Source organism: Lagenorhynchus albirostris, chromosome 13, assembly GCF_949774975.1.
Source record: "Lagenorhynchus albirostris chromosome 13, mLagAlb1.1, whole genome shotgun sequence".
NCBI classification, from domain to species: Eukaryota; Metazoa; Chordata; class Mammalia; order Artiodactyla; family Delphinidae; genus Lagenorhynchus; species Lagenorhynchus albirostris.
Window position 1 is genome coordinate 49,305,364 of NC_083107.1, and position 19,602 is coordinate 49,324,965.

The following is a 19,602-nucleotide window of genomic DNA, read 5'->3' on the forward strand; positions in this document are numbered from 1 at the left end:
ATGAAACTAATATAAAAGATGTTAACTCGATATTTTACATTTTTCTGCTAAATCTTAGGGCACGTATCAACTCAGACTAGCCACATTTCATGTGTTCAATAGCCAAGTGGGTAGCGCCCACCATATTGGACAGCATAACTCAGGGAGTCACGGCAAACATGTACGGCAATGTTTGTGTCCATGGCAGCCTTGCTCTCAACAGCAAAAACATGGAAACAGTCCAAATACTCATTGACAAGAGAATGGCTCATTTAGTTAGACTGCTCAGATAATGGAATACTATGCAGCAATAAAAATGAACGAACAGCAGTCACACAAGATGAACGAATCTTAGAAACAAATGCTGAATGAGAAAAGCAAGTTTCATGGGAATGTATACAGTATAATATCATTTTCATAAAGTCCCAAAGAAAGCAAAACTAGACAATATGTTGTTTTGAGATACACACATATGTGGTAACATTATAAAGGAAAAATAAGGGAATAAAAACAAACAAACAGTCAAAGACAGTAGTGACCTCTGAGGGAAGGCAGGGAAATGGAATTAGGAGAATTCACAGTAGTTTCAAAGGTTTAGGTAAACTTTCATTCCTCATGGTGTCTTCATAAGTGGCCCTATTAGTATTCTGATTCACGTCTCACATATGACATATTTATTATTTTGTACGTATTAAATTCTTCATAATAAAATGGGAAAAAAATAAAGAGATTGGTCTGGAAAACACCAGATCACTTTGCCTATGGCCATTTCCCTCTTCCCCTTCACACATTTTTCAACATTTCTCTATAGCTGTGGAGAAAGGACAGAATGGCCGGAGTTAATGCATTTAAGTTGCAGCTTAAAAACAAATATTTGTCAAGTGTCAAGCACTGGACTAAAAACTTTATATCCAATATCTTATTTGATTAGCACAAAAACAGCTGGGTTGGCACTTTTATGGTCTCCATTTCACACATGAGGAAATAAAGCTTAAAGAGATGAAACGACTCACAGATGAAATAAATTGCCCAAAGTCACATGGTCAAGTAGCCAAGACAGGATCTGAACTCAAATCTGATAAATATCAGAGCCTGAGCTCCTAACGTGTGATGTCTGGACCGGCTATAACTGCTGGAGCCAGGGGCTAAGATGTCATGAACCTAGATTATGCATAACAGCTCACCACTGATTAAATAAATGACTGACACCACTATTTAAGAATTTTCTTTATGCTAGATGCTGGGTAAACATGCAGTCATTAACTTCCACCTTGCTGCTAGATCCTCTTTTGCAGATGAAGAAACTGGGACTCAGAAAGTTACATGATTGACCGAAATACCTTTAATTAATGGCAGTGCCAGAAAGCAAACCTAAGCTGTAGGTGCTTCCTAAATCTTAATAAATGCTAAAGACATGCAGGTAGGTGGTCATTACCTCAGTGAGTACAATTTGCAGCTGGGCTGACACTGCGTGAGAGAGATATTATATACTTCCACTTGTGATCGTGAAGCCCTTTAAAATGAAAATGATGACGTTTACATGGATCATGGCTATAGGTGTAAACCACACCCTTGAGCAGGACATGCCTGAGGCAAGATAGGATGAGCCCCTGTGTTACTTATAAAGGTGGAGGGAGGGAAGAAGGGGAACCAAGCCAACAACAAGATGGCAGGAAGGAAGATGGGTAGTGATTCTAAAGATGACCCTCCAGTTGATGACAGTGAAGGCCGAGGCAAAGCCTTGGATGGTTTAGGCAGATTTACTTTTTAAAAAGTATGCTTTGAAGCCTGATGCTACATAGAGTGAATAATTCATGCTCTCTGGGATCACAGAAGGCTTTGAGATGCTCTAGGAAAAAGGAGGAGGAGGAAAAAAAGCTGTCCGGAGGGGTTTGTGGGTTTGGGAAGAGAGGGGTATGTGTGCTACATTCTAATGCAACTCTAGCCAGGTGTCCGGATCAGCAAATCTTGCTGTAGATCATGTGATAAGGAATCAGGCTGGCTTTCTGTGGGAGTTGAACCAGCTCTGCAAATGATTTTTAAAAAATCATCATACAGTGAACATTCTGCGTGCTCTGCAAGCCTGAAACAGCCCACCTTTTTTCTTCTCCTCCATAATCCTTACAGGTTTCTGCCTCCTTTCTCTCCAGGTCGGCTTAAGCCACTGGTATCTACCCAGCCTTCCTGCTTTGCAGGACAGTAGCTCTGAGGTATCTGGACCAAATCTGAAAAACTTGTGCTCCAAAAACTGCAGGGGGAGTTAGAGTTGGAGGACCCCACTGGATGATCTAATCAGGATTGCTGTTAGGTCTTGGACTCATAGGTATATTTCAACAAACCTCCAGGCATGAAAAGAGAACAATGGTAGAAGATAACTGACACTATGAAATGCTCCCACCAGCCATCTCACGCCCACAGAAAGTCTCCAGTTTCCCTGGTTAGGATTTGACGGAACCCACAGAGGATGACAGCCACAGAGGTCCCAGACAACACAGTAGGTGAGGCTGGATGTCCCGTGAATGGCCACAACAGACATAATCTGAACAAACTCAAGAACCAAGACCAGAAAATCTATATAATGGGTCACGTGCTAGGGGTGACTGTGAGAGCACAGGGCAGGCAGCCACGCTGAGCACATCAAGAAAGTTCTGGAAGCAACAGTCAAAGCAACAACAGGTACTGAACCATGGTTTCCTTCCTCGGAGGTGACCCACACTTCAGGGCTGTTAGAGAGGGTGGGACCTCCAGGTAATAAGGTCTCACCAGACTGACAGCTTCGGCTGCTCGCAAAGATAGTGGTTGTACCAGACTGCTACTTGGGTGAAAACTACTCCCTCTGGGAGTTACTGAGGCTGCTCAGGCCCAGCACTCCTTAAAAGACATTGCTCTTGTTGACAGCAAGGGCTCCTAGCAGCTACTGCTACAGCAATTCTTATCTACTTGAATGGCTCTGCCATCCCTTGGGTCCCTCAGACCAAAGTTTAAAAAATAATAATGATGGCCTTCCCTGGTGGCGCAGTGGTTGGGAGTCCGCCTGCCGATGCAGGGGACACGGGTTCGTGCCCCGGTCCGGAAGGATCCCACGTGCCGCGGAGCGGCTGGGCCCGTGAGCCATGGCCGCTGAGCCTGCGCGTCCGGAGCCTGTGCTCCTCAACGGGAGAGGCCACAACAGTGAGAGGCCCGCGTACCGCAAATAATAATAATAATGATGATGATGATAATGGCTAACTTTTTCTAAGCACTTACTATGTGCCCAAGATCATATACTGGGAAGCTATCATTTTGTTTATTCCTCACAATAACCCCACGATGAAGTATTATTATTACACCTTTTTATTAAATCAGGAAAATGAAGCACAATTCAGTTCAATAACATGCTCAAGTTTACTGTTTTTAAGCAACAAAGCATAGATTTGAACCCAGGTCTCCCTGATTACGAATGCTATGCTCTTAACCCCTATAACAATGTCTCCTAAATTTGAAGGATGCACAGACCCCTTTAAAGAAAAATAAAAATCTGGTGCACTTCCAGTATTGACGTAAATACTTTTATTACAATGTTATCAAAATGTGAATATAAAATTAGCTCTAAACTCATTCTAAAATAATGAAACCAAAACCAAACATATATATTAGAAATATTTAATAACTAAACTATAAGACCCATAACATTCCAATTAAAAACATTAATTCAGTGTGATGAAGGATGTTCTGCTGCTGAAACTAGATTGCCAGTGTGGGTTTTAATAGGAGAAAGATGAGCCTCAGGTCAGGTTCTGCATTTAATATAATTTTTGCATGTATTTTGGCTTCAGTAAATCAGATAATGCCTGTTAGCGTAAGTATGTTATTAATTATTTCAAGGCTTTGCTTGCTGGTTCACAATAAATAGACCTCACATGTTTCCGAAAACCTGCCAACGAACAATCTTCAAGCGTCAATTGTAATTAAGAGTCATTTGATAACTCTGTAATGGTGTCTTGTTTACTTGAAAAGAGGGTTATGCTCGCAGCATTACTGACATTTTCATTGACTAAACCCTGATTGCCAGAAGCAGGTCTCATTTCCTGTGTCTGGCCATGCTTAAAGTGAATGAGCATGGATGGTAGGGCTTGTCCAATGATGGGTTCTGGGGTGGCTATCTGTGTAATCAGGGGGAGGGCTGCCCAGGAGTATCCTGCTTTGAGTGGGATGTGCATATAGGCCCTTGCACTCTCTGATGGCTCAGTTCTCCCATTATATTTCTTCCTGTGATACTTTTATTAGTGCATCCATCTCTGAAGTCATTTGATCTTCACTTAGTGAAAATGAAATTTCTAAAAACAAATGCAAATGTCCACGTGGATATGATGTGGCAGTTCTTGGAATGAATGATGTTAAAATAATTCAGAATATGCCTGTTAATTTATTAGATTATCTTTGAAATGCCACACCGACTTTTAAAACTTCTTTTCTGAGACATTTGCCCATGCGTTCCAGTTTGAGAAACATGGACCGAGGCTGCTGATTTCCCAGCATTCAGTGCACAGAAAGGGGCGCAGCTCCTTGAAGAATTCTCTGCTATTAAAAAACCTTGGTCCTGGGGCTTCCCTGGTGGCGCAGTGGTTGAGAGCCCGCCTGCCGATGCAGGGGACACGGGTTCGTGCCCCGGTCCGGGAAGATCCCACATGCCGCGGAGCGGCTGGGCCCGTGAGCCATGGCCGCTGAGCCTGCGCATCCGGAGCCTGTGCTCCGCAACGGGAGAGGCCACAACAGTGAGAAGCCCGCGTACCGCAAAACAAGCAAAACAAAAACCTTGGTCCTGGGACTTCCCTGGTGGCGCAGCGGTTAAGAAGTGGTTAAGAAGCCGCCTGCCAATGTAGGTTCAACACAGGTTCGATCCCTGGTTCAGGAAGATCCCACATGCCGCAGAGCAACTATGCCCGTGCACCACAACTACTGAGCCTGCGTGCTGCAACTACTGAAGCCCGTGCACCTAGAGTCCGTGCTCTGCAACGAGAAGCCACCGCAATGAGAAGCCCGCGCACCGCAACGAACAGTAGCCCTCTGCTTGCTGCAACTAGAGAAAGCCCGCGCGCAGCAACGAAGCCCCAGTCCAGCCAAAAAAAAAAAAAAAAACAACCCTGGTCCTAGAGTCACCTTTCTACTGGACCCTAAACCCAGCCCCACATTCCTGTTTCTATATGCCCCACCCTCCGACAAAGAAACTCCTGTTTCCCAGCACCCAGGTTTCCCCAGAAGAGGTACATCAGTAAGGAAAGGAATGGCCCTGAGCCCTGCATGGACTTGTTATACTTTTCCTTGTAGGGAGAGAAGCCTCATCACCCTCTTTAGATTGATGAAGAAATTGTAGCAGAAAGAATTGACTGGTCTGACATCATTGAAGGAAGAAGTTACAGATCCAGAATGTGAACCCATGATTCCTGGGCTCTGGGTTCATACTGTTCTCATTAAAACACACGAGCTCATCTGACTAATAGACCTGCCCACTTTGCAGCAGCAGGGGACCCCCACATTATTAATACGACTAGAGAGGGAGGAGGTACACAAGAACAAAGGAAGAATCAAGAGCCATTATGGGGGGGGAGGGGATGGATGGATAGGGAGTTCGGGGTTAGCAGATGCAAACTATTATATACAGAATGGATAAACAACAAGATCCTACTGTAGAGGAAACTATATTCAATATCCTGTGATAAACCATAATGGAAAAGAATATGAAAAAGAATTTATATATATGTATAAATGAATCAGTTTGCTATACAGTAGAAATTAACACAACACTGTAAATCAACTATACTTCAATAAAATAAATTCTTTTAAAAGGAGCCAGTATGCATTTGTATTAAGATATAATACTGGAGCCTCTTATTTTAAAAATAGCAACAACAACAACAATAACAGTACTCCTTATGATGGAGAATTTTAGGTTAACTTCTCTGGCCATTGCCACTTACTCTCTTTGCCATTGGTTTGAGATGCAATTATTAAAGGTAATTTTTTTTTAATATCATAGGACTTTAAAATCCCCCCCACACCTTTTTTTTTTTTTTTTTGGCCATGCCATGTTGCTTGCGAGATCTTAGTGCCCTAACCAGGGACTGAACCCAGCCTCACGTCAGTGAAAACGCTGAGTCCTAACCGCGGGACCGCCAGGGAATTCCCTAAAATTCATTTATTAATTCAACAAATACTCATGTAATAGGGTACCCATAAAGACAAACTTTAAATGTTTTCCTTTTATTTTAGTGGGAAAACTTCTATTTGGGTATTGTTAGAATCTTTTGAAACAGACTTCCTTGGTTTGGGAGAAATCAACAGGATAGACCCTTCAGTTACACATAGAAAATGCAGATGTTGATGCCAACAATTGTTCTCAGAGAAAACCATGGTTTCCCCACAAATGTGAATGCAGATGGCGTAGGCTGAAGTTTGCATGTTTTGATTGCATTCGTTGTAAGGCAGACCGGGCCCCTAAAGATTTAGATAACTGTTCTAAAGTAAGATTAATAATTAATATTCCTTAAGTGGTATTATTTAAATGAGAATATCTCAGACTTGAGGAGATATATTGTTGATATATATTACAAAGGTAGTATCTCAGACTTGAGGAGATATATTGTTGAATATATATTACAAAGGTAAACAAAGCATGGCCTTGGCCTTCAAGGTTCTTAAAATCTAGTGGGTGGTCCTGTGTGTATATGTTGGGAGGGTGAGGGGGTGATAGGCAGTTTGGGAGGGTTGCCTTTTAACAATAGGAGCTCAAAGTGTGAAATGTCGTTTCCAGGTTTGTAATCTATTTGTATAAAAGGAAAGGATATGATGCCTCAAAATGTTCCCTCTCTGTAACAAGCCCTTGCTAACCTAGAGCAGTAGTTCCTCAGTCACAGACCCCTGGAAAGTAGGAATTGCTCCATGGGGACTGTGGTTCATCCCACTCCTTACAGAGTAAATGAATAGATTTACCAAAAGAAAGAAACAGCATTTTTTTAAAAAACATCAGGAGAAAGCAGAGGAAAAAATGAATCTCTGTGAACTGAATGCAAAAAGAAGCAAAGACAGTAGCATATAATTAACTTCCTCTGCTAATAAGGAAGAGGAAGATTGTACTCTGGGTTTCAGCCTCTGTGGGCTTTTCCTATCAACATGGCGAAGTGGCTTTAACTTCCTCCTTGGGTCACCTGGGCTCCAGCAGAGACTGATGGAGAATCACCCCATGCAGTTTGTCTCGCGAAGGAAGATGATGACTCAGAGAAATCTAAAACTGTGTTTTCTGACTGAAGAGGCAAAAACAAAGCAAGCGTCAGATTTAGTAAAAGCTATCTCACGTCCCACCTCTCTCTCGTCATCATCCAAGTTACTGACAAGTTATTGAAAGGTTTGAAATGGCCTACTACTTATAAGAATCAGAATTGACTTCTCTTGAGGGATAGTGGGGGGAGGTGTTTTCTAAGACCTTGCTCAGCACATTTTCTCTTATTTGTGGATGAGCTGGACTCTGTGAACCAGGGAACTTAGCTGATCACTAAGACTAAGGGGCTAAGACTGCTTTGTTCCCTTCATTGCCGAAGTTCACTATACACATAATGCAGTTTTCTCCAGAGATTCTGTGTCCAGAAAGCTAGTGAAAGAATAATAATACAAATATAACTGGAACTACGCCACCTTATGGTTACCAATAACATATACTTGGTTTAAATAAAAAAGAATGGGCAATTTCCTGTCCTTCCGATTTCTTTGCAATGTTGACCACTTTCCTCTCTTAATGTCCTCCCCTCCGTTTGCTCCCATTCTTATTATCCTACAACCTCTCTGACCCTTCCTCATCAGCTTCTTTCACAAATTTCTTCCTTCAGCCCATTATATGATGTTCCCTCTTTCTCTCTGGTCCCTCTTCCTCTGCATCAGTGAGCCCAGGCTGTTTTATTACATTTTTGTTTTACTTTGTTCTGATGCAATTGTCTCCTTGGTCCTCTTGCCTTTAGTCTTGCTTCTCTCCAATTCAGCTTCTATATAACTGCCAGAGAAAATTTCCAAAGTAAGTCTCCCCAAAGTTTTCCTTGTTTAAAAACACTCCAAGGGCTTCCCTGGTGGCGCAGTGGTTGAGAGTCCGCCTGCCGATGCAGGGGACGCGGGTTCGTGCCCCGGTCCGGGAAGATCCCACATGCCGCGGAGCGGGTGGGCCCGTGAGCCATGGCCGCTGAGCCTGCGTGTCCAGAGCCTGTGCTCCGCAATGGGAGAGGCCACAACAGTGAGAGGCCCGCGTACCGCAAAAAAACCCACAAAGAAACAAAAAAGAAAACACTCCAAGGTTCCCCATTATCCACAAACAGACTCCTTGGCCAGAGGCACAAAATGATTTTATAATCTGGCTCCTGCCTAACCTCTCCAAATTTATCTCCCACTACACCTCTCAACTTGTATCGTATGATCTAGAACTATTTGCAGCTCCAAAATGTTCATGCCGTCTCTACGGAGTGCCCTTCCCTTCTTTGCCCATCCAGCCCCACCTCCAGGTAACCTCCTCTGACCATGCCTGCAGCACTGCCAATCTGTGTGAGACACCACTCCTTTCTGATCTTCCTTTGTGCCCACCACTGGCCTTTATTATAGCATCCTCTCATAGTGGTTTGAATAATATTCAGACAGGAAAACAGGGCCACTATAAGTAGTATGGAAATAAAGGCTTTATTATCGGAGTTAGACTGTATACAAGTACGCCAGGAGCTGGGGAAGAGATGATCTGGAAGGGGAAGTCGGAGGGTCAGAAAAAGTCATTAGCCAGGCTCCATGGAGCAAAGGGGTGGCAGCTCAAAGACAAATCCAAGAAGCCACCAAAGTGGGACCCCAAAAAGAGAGCTCATAGGGAAGTCTTTGGAAACTGCCCCCCTCTGGGGAAGAAGTTGCCTCTGCACAGCTGTAGGCTTGATGGGTCACCAGCCAAGAACCTGGTGGTGGGCCTGGAACCACTGCATGAAGACAAGCTGGATGAGGAATGGAAGAGAGAATGGCTGGAGCCCAGCAGGTACCTGTGCCTCTGTCTATGGCCGTAGTTGACCACAAAGACCTGAGAGCAATGGATTTGGCTTCATTTGTGATGGCCAAACCACATGTAAGGACTTTTTCTTTTGGAAAAGGAGTCAGGCAAGGTTTTCCTGGGAAACACAGTTCCCAGATTTGGCCGAGTTGACCTCACATGGTCCAGCACACCTTACCTGTCTGTCTCTACTCTGGACTATGATATCAGAAGACAGGGAGTATGTTTCAATCCATTTTCAACTATTCAGCAACAAGCACGGGGCCTAAGAGAAACTCAGCAGAGGTCTGGACAATGAATGAAGGGCACTAATATAGCTGAGAAGGCATTTGTGTTCAACCGTTCTCGGAGTAATGGTGCGAATGGTATTAGGCATTCTGGGGATCAAATCTCTCATGTGATAAGACTGAATTCCAGTGACTAAATAAATATAGAAGGACTCTACTGTGGAAGATAAATCTGATTATCTATATCAACATATGTACTTAAAATGTAGAGAAAATGTTTTCTAAAATCAAATTGGCTTTTTTCCTTTAATGCTATCAACATCTTCAGTTTTATTGCTTTGTTTTGGTTTTAGGGAGGTCATTCATTTTTTGTTTTCTGTTTTTAGTATTTAGGATACTGACAGTAATATATAGGGAAGGACTATATTATGCCGACAGATTTATCCTGAGGTTAATTATGTTCTCATCAGAACATCAAAAGAATTTGAAAGTACATCTCTTTTTTAAGTCTACTCCAAGAATACCAAAGTTCATACTCATTTGTCCTTCCCTCAGGGAAGGACAAACACATCTCCATCAAAAAAAAAAAAAGAGGGCTTCCCTGGTGGCGCAGTGGTTGAGAGTCCGCCTGCCGATGCAGGGTACACGGGTTCGTGCCCCGGTCCGGGAAGATCCCACATGCTGCGGAGCGGCTGGGCCCGTGAGCCATGGCCGTTGAGCCTGCGCGTCCAGAGCCTGTGCTCCGCAACGGGAGAGGCCACAACAGTAAGAGGCCCGCGTAACACAAAAAAAAAAAAAGAGAGAGAAGGGAAAATTCAGAGTTGAGTCTGAATTTTGTGACTTTATTTTAATCCTACTGTACTCTGAAATTCCAAATTGTAAATTATCCTTCTGATAAAAACCAATGAACTGTTTAGGGAGATGGAGCCATGCGGGAGAAAAGAGTCACTAAGGGTTTTATTTGGTTGGTACCAAAATCGTGTTATGATATTTCTCTCCTTGTTTCCTCTCCCTGGCTCCTTGCAGGTCAATACTGTATGCAGTAACATGGTCAGAATCACTTGTTTATCTGGTACTATATTTCTGATCTTCTGAAGAATTTGGAGGAAAAAAAATGTTTTGAAATAAAATCAATATGTCCAGGTTTTTATTTGACTTTCAGAAGCAAAACTCTAGATCTCTGACTCCAAAAATAATCAACTCCTCCCTCCTGTCAGCGCTGTGGGGAGGTTTTATTCCCTCATTCTTAAAATGGAGGATGTGGTCTTATGTCAGGGATAATGTGAAACTGCAGAATAAAAATGGCACGTCGTCTTTGCATATAACTCTTACTAAAGATATTCTGACAAATTCTATAGCAAACATGGGTATATTGTAAAATAGAATATTTGCATACATAAACATATTTGCATACATTTATAATATAAAATAAGAGGCTCAAAGCAATGCTGACTTTATTGAGGATCTCTTTGGAAACCCACCCCTCCCCCCATTAGGAGTCGTTTGATGGAAATTAGTGAGGAGCCTGGTCTCAGACCAAGCATTATTTGGGGTATTAGTGATGAAAAACACTCATGTTTTAGACAAAGGGAATTTTCTGTCATTCTCGGAAAGATTTAGGACTAGAAGCTACCATCTAAATGGATACTGTCAAGTTAAGCCTAGAAGCATTCTTACGTTTCTTTATTATCAGACATGATACAAGACAACATGTCATTCGATCAATGATGCTGTCACGAATCAGCACCCATTTGTCAGCCCAAAGAGAACAAACGACAAGAGGGTCAGGGATTGAAAAGAGCAGGATCCTGGGCTCGAAGTCCACTGTCACAAGATGTTCCTGGATTTTTTTGGCTTAAAGCCATCTAGTCCGTCCTCCCTCCCTTCCTTCCTCCTTTCTTCCCTCCCTCTCCTCCTCTCCACTCCTTATCTCCCCTCTTTTGGAGTCCCGGACCAGCAATATGTGACATTTTCCAGATTCTTGCAATGCCTTTGGTTAGCTGACCTATTAAGGGAAACCCCAGTGTGCCTTGCTATAGTCCAATTTATAAATTGTAAGCAAAAATGTTCAAAGATCTTCAAGAATAAGAAGTTCTTTAACTCCTGTAAGTTAGAACAGTCCAGATTCATTAAGTTTGGCAGTAGGCACGAGGTCTCCACATAACAATGTCACTCTGACATGGTAAATCAGAGCTGCCTTGGCCTTTTCCGAGGTGGGTGAAGGTTGAGGGACTTAAGTTGTCCTAATTCATGCCCTAACATCAGACAGAAGATAACACTGCTGTAGTAGAAGAAGCTTCCGTTTCGCTGCTCCCTATTCTAAAGATGTTCTTGTCTGAATAATGTAGATCTTATTTCCATGGTAGCTCCATCCTTTGGTCCAATATCGGTAGGGTGACCATAGCCTTGGGTGCCCAGGATAGCCCTGGCATAATTACTAGCAGATTTCCCTTTCACTCTCAAAATTGTCCTAGTTTACATGATAAATTAAATGGGTTCTTTAAAAACCTCACTCTAAAAGCTGCCATTAAAGCTGAGCTACTTCCTGCTGAGAGCCACAAACATAAAAATAGAACATGAAGGTAGTAGGTAAGTTGGCCACAGTGTGGTTGGAATGATTCAGCAGGGCTATCCCGCAGAAACAAATGAGGGTCCACTGCCTTCCAGGGTCACCAAGGAGCAACAGAGGGAGGGGTTCCTCTTCCCTGGAAGGTGGCTGAGCACAGCCCAGCAGAAGTCACTGTGTCAGTCAGCCTGCCTGCCAACCATCCCCAGCCTACTGCTTCCAGCCCCCCCTCCCAGGCTGCCTTGCTTTCCAAGGCCCTGCTGCACCTAAGCAGAGGTGCTCTGACTTCAGAGGGATACCATTCATATTCCAATTCTAGGCTTATCAGTTGCCAGCCGTGTGACCCAGGGCAGATACACTTAACCTTTCTAAGCCTCAGTTTTTCCATCCACAAAATGAGAATAATCAGAGCTGCCTTGTAGCGTTGGTAGAAGGACCAGAGATTATGCAAGTATTTAGCCTGGGGTCTAGTGCAAAGTTACCACAAAATAAACATAAGCTGTGCTCTGCATTCTGCCCATCTTATATACATGGGACCCTATTTTGATAGGCCCAGCTCCCGTCAGTCCTGTGCACCAGCAATCCCCTGAGAACAGTCTCCATTTTCTGCCTCAGCTTCGCTCACAGCACCCAAGGTTCCAGAGTGCAAGACACAAAGCAGGCCTTCCACACGCTCCTGATCCATTGACCAGCTGCCTCCCAAGCCCAGGGAATACTGATGGCTAGGTTCCGCCAGCTCTTTCCCTTACCCTAGAGGGCACGGAGACATCACAGCACCAGGGTTGCTGAGGTATCGACAGGGAAAGGGACATCATTGTGAGGCAAAGGCCCAGGGCCCTATGTGGAATCAAAATAAACTAGCCTCTGAAAGCAGTGAAATCTCACTGCTTCTCTTTTCTTTAACCATGTCCATAAATAATGGAATGTCAGTATTACTTTTCTTCATTCCAAAGAATAGAAACAGAAAATAGACCCTGGGAGTTTAGCCTGCAATGCTGTGTTGCTGGCAACTGACACTCATGCTTTCATAAACAGCGACCCCACTCTGCCATGCCATTCTTTTGAATATGTCTATATACTGCATATATATGTATATATTCATATTTAAAATATTTTGTTTAACTGGATGTTTGGTGGAGAGGTCTAAGTGGGTGCAGGAAACAGCTAAGTCAGAAAACTGTCAAAACTATTTATCTTCAGAGCTACGGAGACTCAGTTCAAAATCAGTGTTTCCTGGAGCACTGCAGCCTACATAGTTTGTAATTAGGTATAAGGCAATACTTTAATTCTTGGTTATATTCCTGTGAAGTAAAGAACATCATACGTTGTATAGTCACGTTGTCATAACCAAACATTTAAGCTCCTCGAGGCAAGGGGCAGGATCCTAGACTTTGGTACGGACCAATTCCTAGGGCTAAATTTTTGGAAGATACCAGGTGTAGATTTATATTAATAATGGCTTCACTACAACCATTCCTGAAAACATTCATTGCCCTTGAATTTTTCATGAAACTTCCCAGGATCAAACCAGTGACTAGATGCAGTCACTACCCTGCTTTCCACCAGCCCCTGCCTGGTGTCGGAACATACGATGCATCTGACCCTTATATCAGTGCACCCCAATCCCCAAGCGTGCTCCCTTTCAATTTCAACTTACTCTGAAGCCTAGAAATGTTGGGGGTCAAAACACTGGACCAAAGATCATTTGCAATGACTAAGGTGTGATTTGCATACTCCCCATTGTGTTTTTAAAAGAGCCTGAGACATTCCACACCTATGAGAAATTAAACTAATGCAAGAATTTCAAACTCCGCTTTGTTTGTTCAAAAGTGGCACCAATTGGCCATCAGGCTTACAAACAGGCCTCCCCTTCACCTATCGTTAGTCTTCATTGTAACATTTTTGTCTTGACCGTATACTTCGTTTGTTACCCAATCAGTCAAGGACATATTGGGAGGCTACATCATCTCTCTGCCCACAACAGGTTGGCCTTGAACTCCCCAAGTCCTGAGTGGGAGAAAGGGTCCAAGAAGGGGAGACAAGGGTCCGTGAAGGTCGGTGCTGCCCCTGGAGTAATGGTGATGACTGGCTCGGACAAGGTCAGGGGCACACAGGGTTAAACAATCATGCGGCCAAAGTTGGTCGCCTACCAGCTCACCACATAAACCAAATGGAAAGTCGTCATGAAAAAGATTCTCTCCTCCAGTGATGAGCTGTTTACCTTTCCTTTTCATCACAACAGCCACAAGAAGAATAGCACACATTGACACCAGGCTCTGTCACAGTGCTTTCACATGTGAATCCCAGGCTGTCTTCACAACAGCCCTGTAGGTTAAGTGTTTACATTCACATGTTGGAGGAGAAGAAACTGACTTGCAGATGATTAAAAATCTCCAGGGATGCCACAGGAGTGACAGAGTTATGGACAGAGCCCAGGTCTCCCAACTCCAGTGCACTGCTTCTTCCTTTCTTGACCTTAGGAATAGGTAATGCAGATGATCAGTTGTGTGATGTCCTAAAGGATGCTCCTCTGGACCACCACCCCAGCACTCTGAGTATTTTGTCAAAGTGCTTCTCCTCAGCCTCCACTGCTACTGTCCAATAAACTTACCGTCACCGGGTCAAGCACTAATCACTGGTATGGTACCCATCCTGATTCCCTGGTGTAGGACCGTCAGGTGCAGCTGTACAGGTCGTGCACTGCTCAACCCATGAGGGTTCATTAACATTACGGCCTAAATGACTATCTGTCTCAATATGAAAACGTGCCAGGTATGACTGGTGGGCTGGTGTGCTAGGCTCCTATGTAATGCCCTACCAGGTTTACATAATCCCATCTAATTCTTATTAGAAATTATATGATAGAACAATAAAATGTCAATAAATAAAGCTTAATGTATAAAAAATAAGTATAATAGGAACTGTAATTAAGATTATAATATAATCTTAAATAATAAAGTGGATTCAAGGCTGCTACTTGAAAGACTTTGTGTCCAAAGATTATCATGTTTTACTGCATATTCACAAATGATACCTTTATGCTCTTGTCATATCACAAGGAATTTTTATTCCTGCCATAAGTCTCATAGTATACTTCACTAAGGCCACTAATATTATAGCAAGTCTACATTAGATTCACATGAACAACTGAAATTACAGTATAACAATGTATAAAAGGAGAAAAGGAATTTAGTTTTTTTAAATAAATACAAACCTACCAAATACAAATTTCTGAATGGAAAATAAATATCTTTGGTCATTTGAAAACATCATAGTGTTAAAACGACCAGCTTACATTATTGTCTTTCGTGGGGTAGCAACATGGTTAGTTAATAATTGAACAAACTACTAAAGGCTGAAAATGAATCTTCAACATTATCATCGTCAGTATCTCTATTAGTTGGCCTAACTGGCACTTTGGAAAACATTAAGGAAAGAAGAAGCAAAAGTTACCTAGCATAAACAATGATGTCCTCTCTAAATGCTTAGATACCTGCAGTAAATATTGGCAGAAGTGGCTGCAATTATTTCCCCGTGTGTGCACGCCACTTTGCCACGTACCTTTGTGTTCCTCTCACCAAGGTGGAGTCTGTTTCCCAGCCCTTGAATCTGATCTAGCCTTGTCACTTGGCATGACCAATAGATTGCAACAGAAGTTATCTCCATCAATAGGACAGCTTTCTGCCCAATCAGCAGACACACAGATGTTCTCCCAGTGACCCCAGAGACCCTATCTTTACATGACTACCGTGAAATGAAAAGAAAATTGGTTTGGAAATTAATTTTTCAGATTTATAAGCCACTTCGAATTTCCAACCTGTGACAAACTTTCCTGGGTGAAGAACTGCACATAGTTGTGTGAGACCATCAGAGTCCACAGAATAAAAGCCGCCAGAAGAAACTGCATTTCGTCCTCCATTCCAATGGTGCAGACAGGCTGCCTCATCTCTGAGATTCACGATCTCTGTGATCTGACAAACTTTAACTTATGAAATCAGGAAGCTAAAAGGGACCCTGATTTCCTAGGAGATAGATTCCTAAGAACACATTCTTAAGATGACAGCCATAATCATAATCATCATCACCTGATGCTTGCACTGTTCTTAAACTCTCAGAAATCTACAGGGAAATCTGAGCAACCTGATGGCAGTGCCGAATACAAGGTGTCCGCTGATGCAAGGAAGAACTGGCAAATGACCTCAAAAGAAAGCTCTTCTCGAAATAGAATAAGTAAAAGAAAAGGCAAGGGAAGCTAATGACAGGATAAAAAGAATGATGAGGGTTTGGTGGGAGATATACAGGGGAAGAAAAAGATCTGTATCCCACATAATTTTTCAGGACTAAACACTCAGAAATAAGGCATTTAATTCAGGTTTATCACCACTAATCTCCTGGTAAGCTCATTTAGAGCCTCATATTCCATGTATTAGATTCCCTTTTATGTTAGAGAAGAGTTTTCCCCTTCAGTATCCAATATCAGAGCCAAACATTGCTGCCACAATTGCTATGTCCAATTCTCCGATCATTTGAGAAGACCGCAATTCCAAATAGCTGCTTCTGAGAGTATGTCTATATATGCACATCCTACAACACTTCCCATCCAGCCAGACTCATAAAGCTCACAGAACTCATGATGATGTTAAACAACCCCAAACAACACTCTAGGCTTTGGCCCCTGAGATACAGCAACCCATGTTGGAGATGATTCTAAAGTGAAGATCCAGATAAACTATCACACACTCAAAGCTATGTCAGGTAAGGAATGGCTTGAAGGAATCGGATATCATCTAAACAAGTAAAAAGATGATTCAAGAGGTACAAAATAGCCAGTGATGTGCTAGAACCAGCTCTTACCAACTCATAAGAGCAGATGGACAAATGTGGAGGAATTTCGCAAGCTGGTTGACATCACATTGGTAGCTTGATATAAGCTATGGCAGGAGAATTTACACCGTGGAAATTAACAAACACTATAAACAAGGACTTTTTTCCCTGGAAGGCTGATTGTTAAACATTTACCAGCATTTCCCTGAAAATAGCTGTCTTCCATTATTTTGAGGCTTATCTTTGGAAAGAGATTATATTTGGTCATAAGCAAAGCTTCTCAAAGCTTTCCAATGCAGTATTGGTAAAGGAAAATGAGAATACAAACTCCTTGGAGATCCACTAACATGTCCAAAGTGGCAGAGAATCTAAGCAAATATTGAACGTATAAAATAATGAAGATATATAATAATGACAGAACTAAAATATTGGACAGCAAAAAAATACATTTTATCTAGCCAGTGAGTAGGCTTAAAAATTTAAAGTCCATGCATCTTTCAGGAAGGGATTTTAAATACTGATAAAATTAAACTTTTTAAATAAAAGGCATAAGCTAAAGTATGTGGTAAAAATTTCAGAGTAACCACTAAAATTAATAAGGAGAGTCTATAACATCCGAAATGGTAGACGGAACAAAATAGAATAAGAAAACAAAACAAAGCAATAAAAGAGACAAACACACAAGATTCAACAAATAAAAGACAAAAAAGGGAAAAAAATGGAGCATGTAAAAGTAGAACAAAGTAGAAAGCAAGCTGCATGGCAGGAAAAAAGCATCCATATGGATTAATAATCAGAATAAATGTAAATTATTAAGGTCATCTGTTAAAAGAGATGGTAAGAATGTATTAAAACAAAAAATTCAGCTAAGTGGTTATAAAATTCTACCAGTGGTTATAAAAGACATGCCTAAAACATAAAGACACAGAAAGGCTGAAAGCACAAAGGTAGAAAAAGTTATACTAGAAAAATATTTATCAAATGAAAAGGTGGTATCTCTATGCTAATATCGGACAGATAGATTTTAAGATAAAAGACAATACTATGTGTACAGTAAGATGCTACAAAATTAGAGAAGGTTTAATTCACCATGTATATATTCCATTCTAAAGGTGTATGCCCCAAGTATCATTTATATGTGAAGAAAAATATAGGGACAACTTGTGTCATTCTGACCATGTGAAATTTCAACAGAAATCCCTTCATTAGTTTAATTAAAACTTAAAATGTTAGTAAATATTGATATATAGACAATTTTAGGAAAATAATAATATACTGGATTTATGGGACAAATATAGAGCCTGGAACAGGTAAATAGAGAATGTCACAGGTAAATAGAGATCCTTCTCAAGCTCACATTGAATATTTACAAAATTTAACTGTACTAAGCCATAAAACACATATCAACATATTTGGGGGAAAAATCAATAGCACATTCTCTGACCATTATGCAATTTAAATTAGAGGTCAATAACAAACAGATACATTTAAATATCTGTATTTTGTAGATTTCAAAACTGTACATCTCAATTATCTGGGAGTTAAAGAAGAAATCATAATGGAAAATTGAGGAACACTTAGGACTTAGCTATAATGAAAAATTTACTCATCAATATTTATGGGATAGAGCTAAGGCAAAGACTACAGGGAAATTTACAGATTAAGTATGTGTGTGTATATATATATATATATATACTTATATGTAAGTATACATATATATATTAGAAAGGAGGAAGGGCTGAAAAACGAATGAACTGACATCCAAATAAGAGGTTAAAAAAAAAAGAGCAAAAAGAAAACAGATGAGAAAACAATAGGAAAAACTGTGGAAAAGGAAAATAAAGATAGAATATGACTGGCAAAGGCAGAAGTCAGTCCGTGAGAGGACAATTAATAGAAAAAAATTTGGCAAGGTTGGCTAATACGAAGAAAATGGACAGAAATAAAGAACACTAGGAATAGTTTTTAAAAGATTTAAAAAGAGAATACTAAAAACCTTGATCACAATACATTTAAAAACTTGAATGAAATGGAAAATTCCTAGAAAACTTATAGTGTAAAATTTAAGAAATAGGAAGCTTGAATAGCCCAATAACAACTAAAGAAGTTGAACAAATATTTTTAAATCTACACACACACACACACACACACACACACACACACACAGCCCATAAGACCAGGCTTGGATGGTTTACAGGCAAGTAAATCCACAGTTTCAAGGAATAGATTATTCTAATCTGAAACAGTTTTTTCCTAAGAGCCAAATAAGAGGGATTATGGCCCAACTTAGTCTGTGAGGTAAATACACCCATGATACCAAACCGTATAAGGACAACAAGAGAAAGGAAAATTAGAAATTGCATTACTCATTACTAAATTACAAATTGCTTATGAACACAGATGCCAAAATTCTAAATAAAATACTGGAAGTCAAATCTCTTGGCATATAAAATAACAGTAACTTTTAACGAAGTCTGTTAATCCTAGGAATATGAGGAGTTTAATAGTATAAAATTATCATTGTAACTCAGCAAATTAATAGGTTAGGGGTAAAACAAATGCAGAAAAGGCATTTGATGATATTCATTTCTATTCATGGTAAGAAAAAATTTCTTAGAAAACTTTTCTACAATCTTTAACCTGATATCTAACCTAGTAGGCATCAAAAGCCTATAACAAATATCATTTTAAAGGTGAAAAATTAGAAAACATTTTCTCTAAAATCAGGAACATGACAAGAATGCTCATCATAACTTCTACTAATCATTGCACTGGGTATCCCAACCAGAGAAGAAAAAGAAAGGAAGAGAGAGAGAGAGAGAGAGAGAGAAAGAGACAGAGAGAAGGAAGAGAGAATGAGGGAGGGAGAGGGGAGGGAAGGAGAGGGAGAGGGAAGAAGGAGGGAAGGAGAGGGAGAGGGAAGAAGGAGGAAGGAAGGAATTAGAAAAGAAGAAATTTTCTTACCA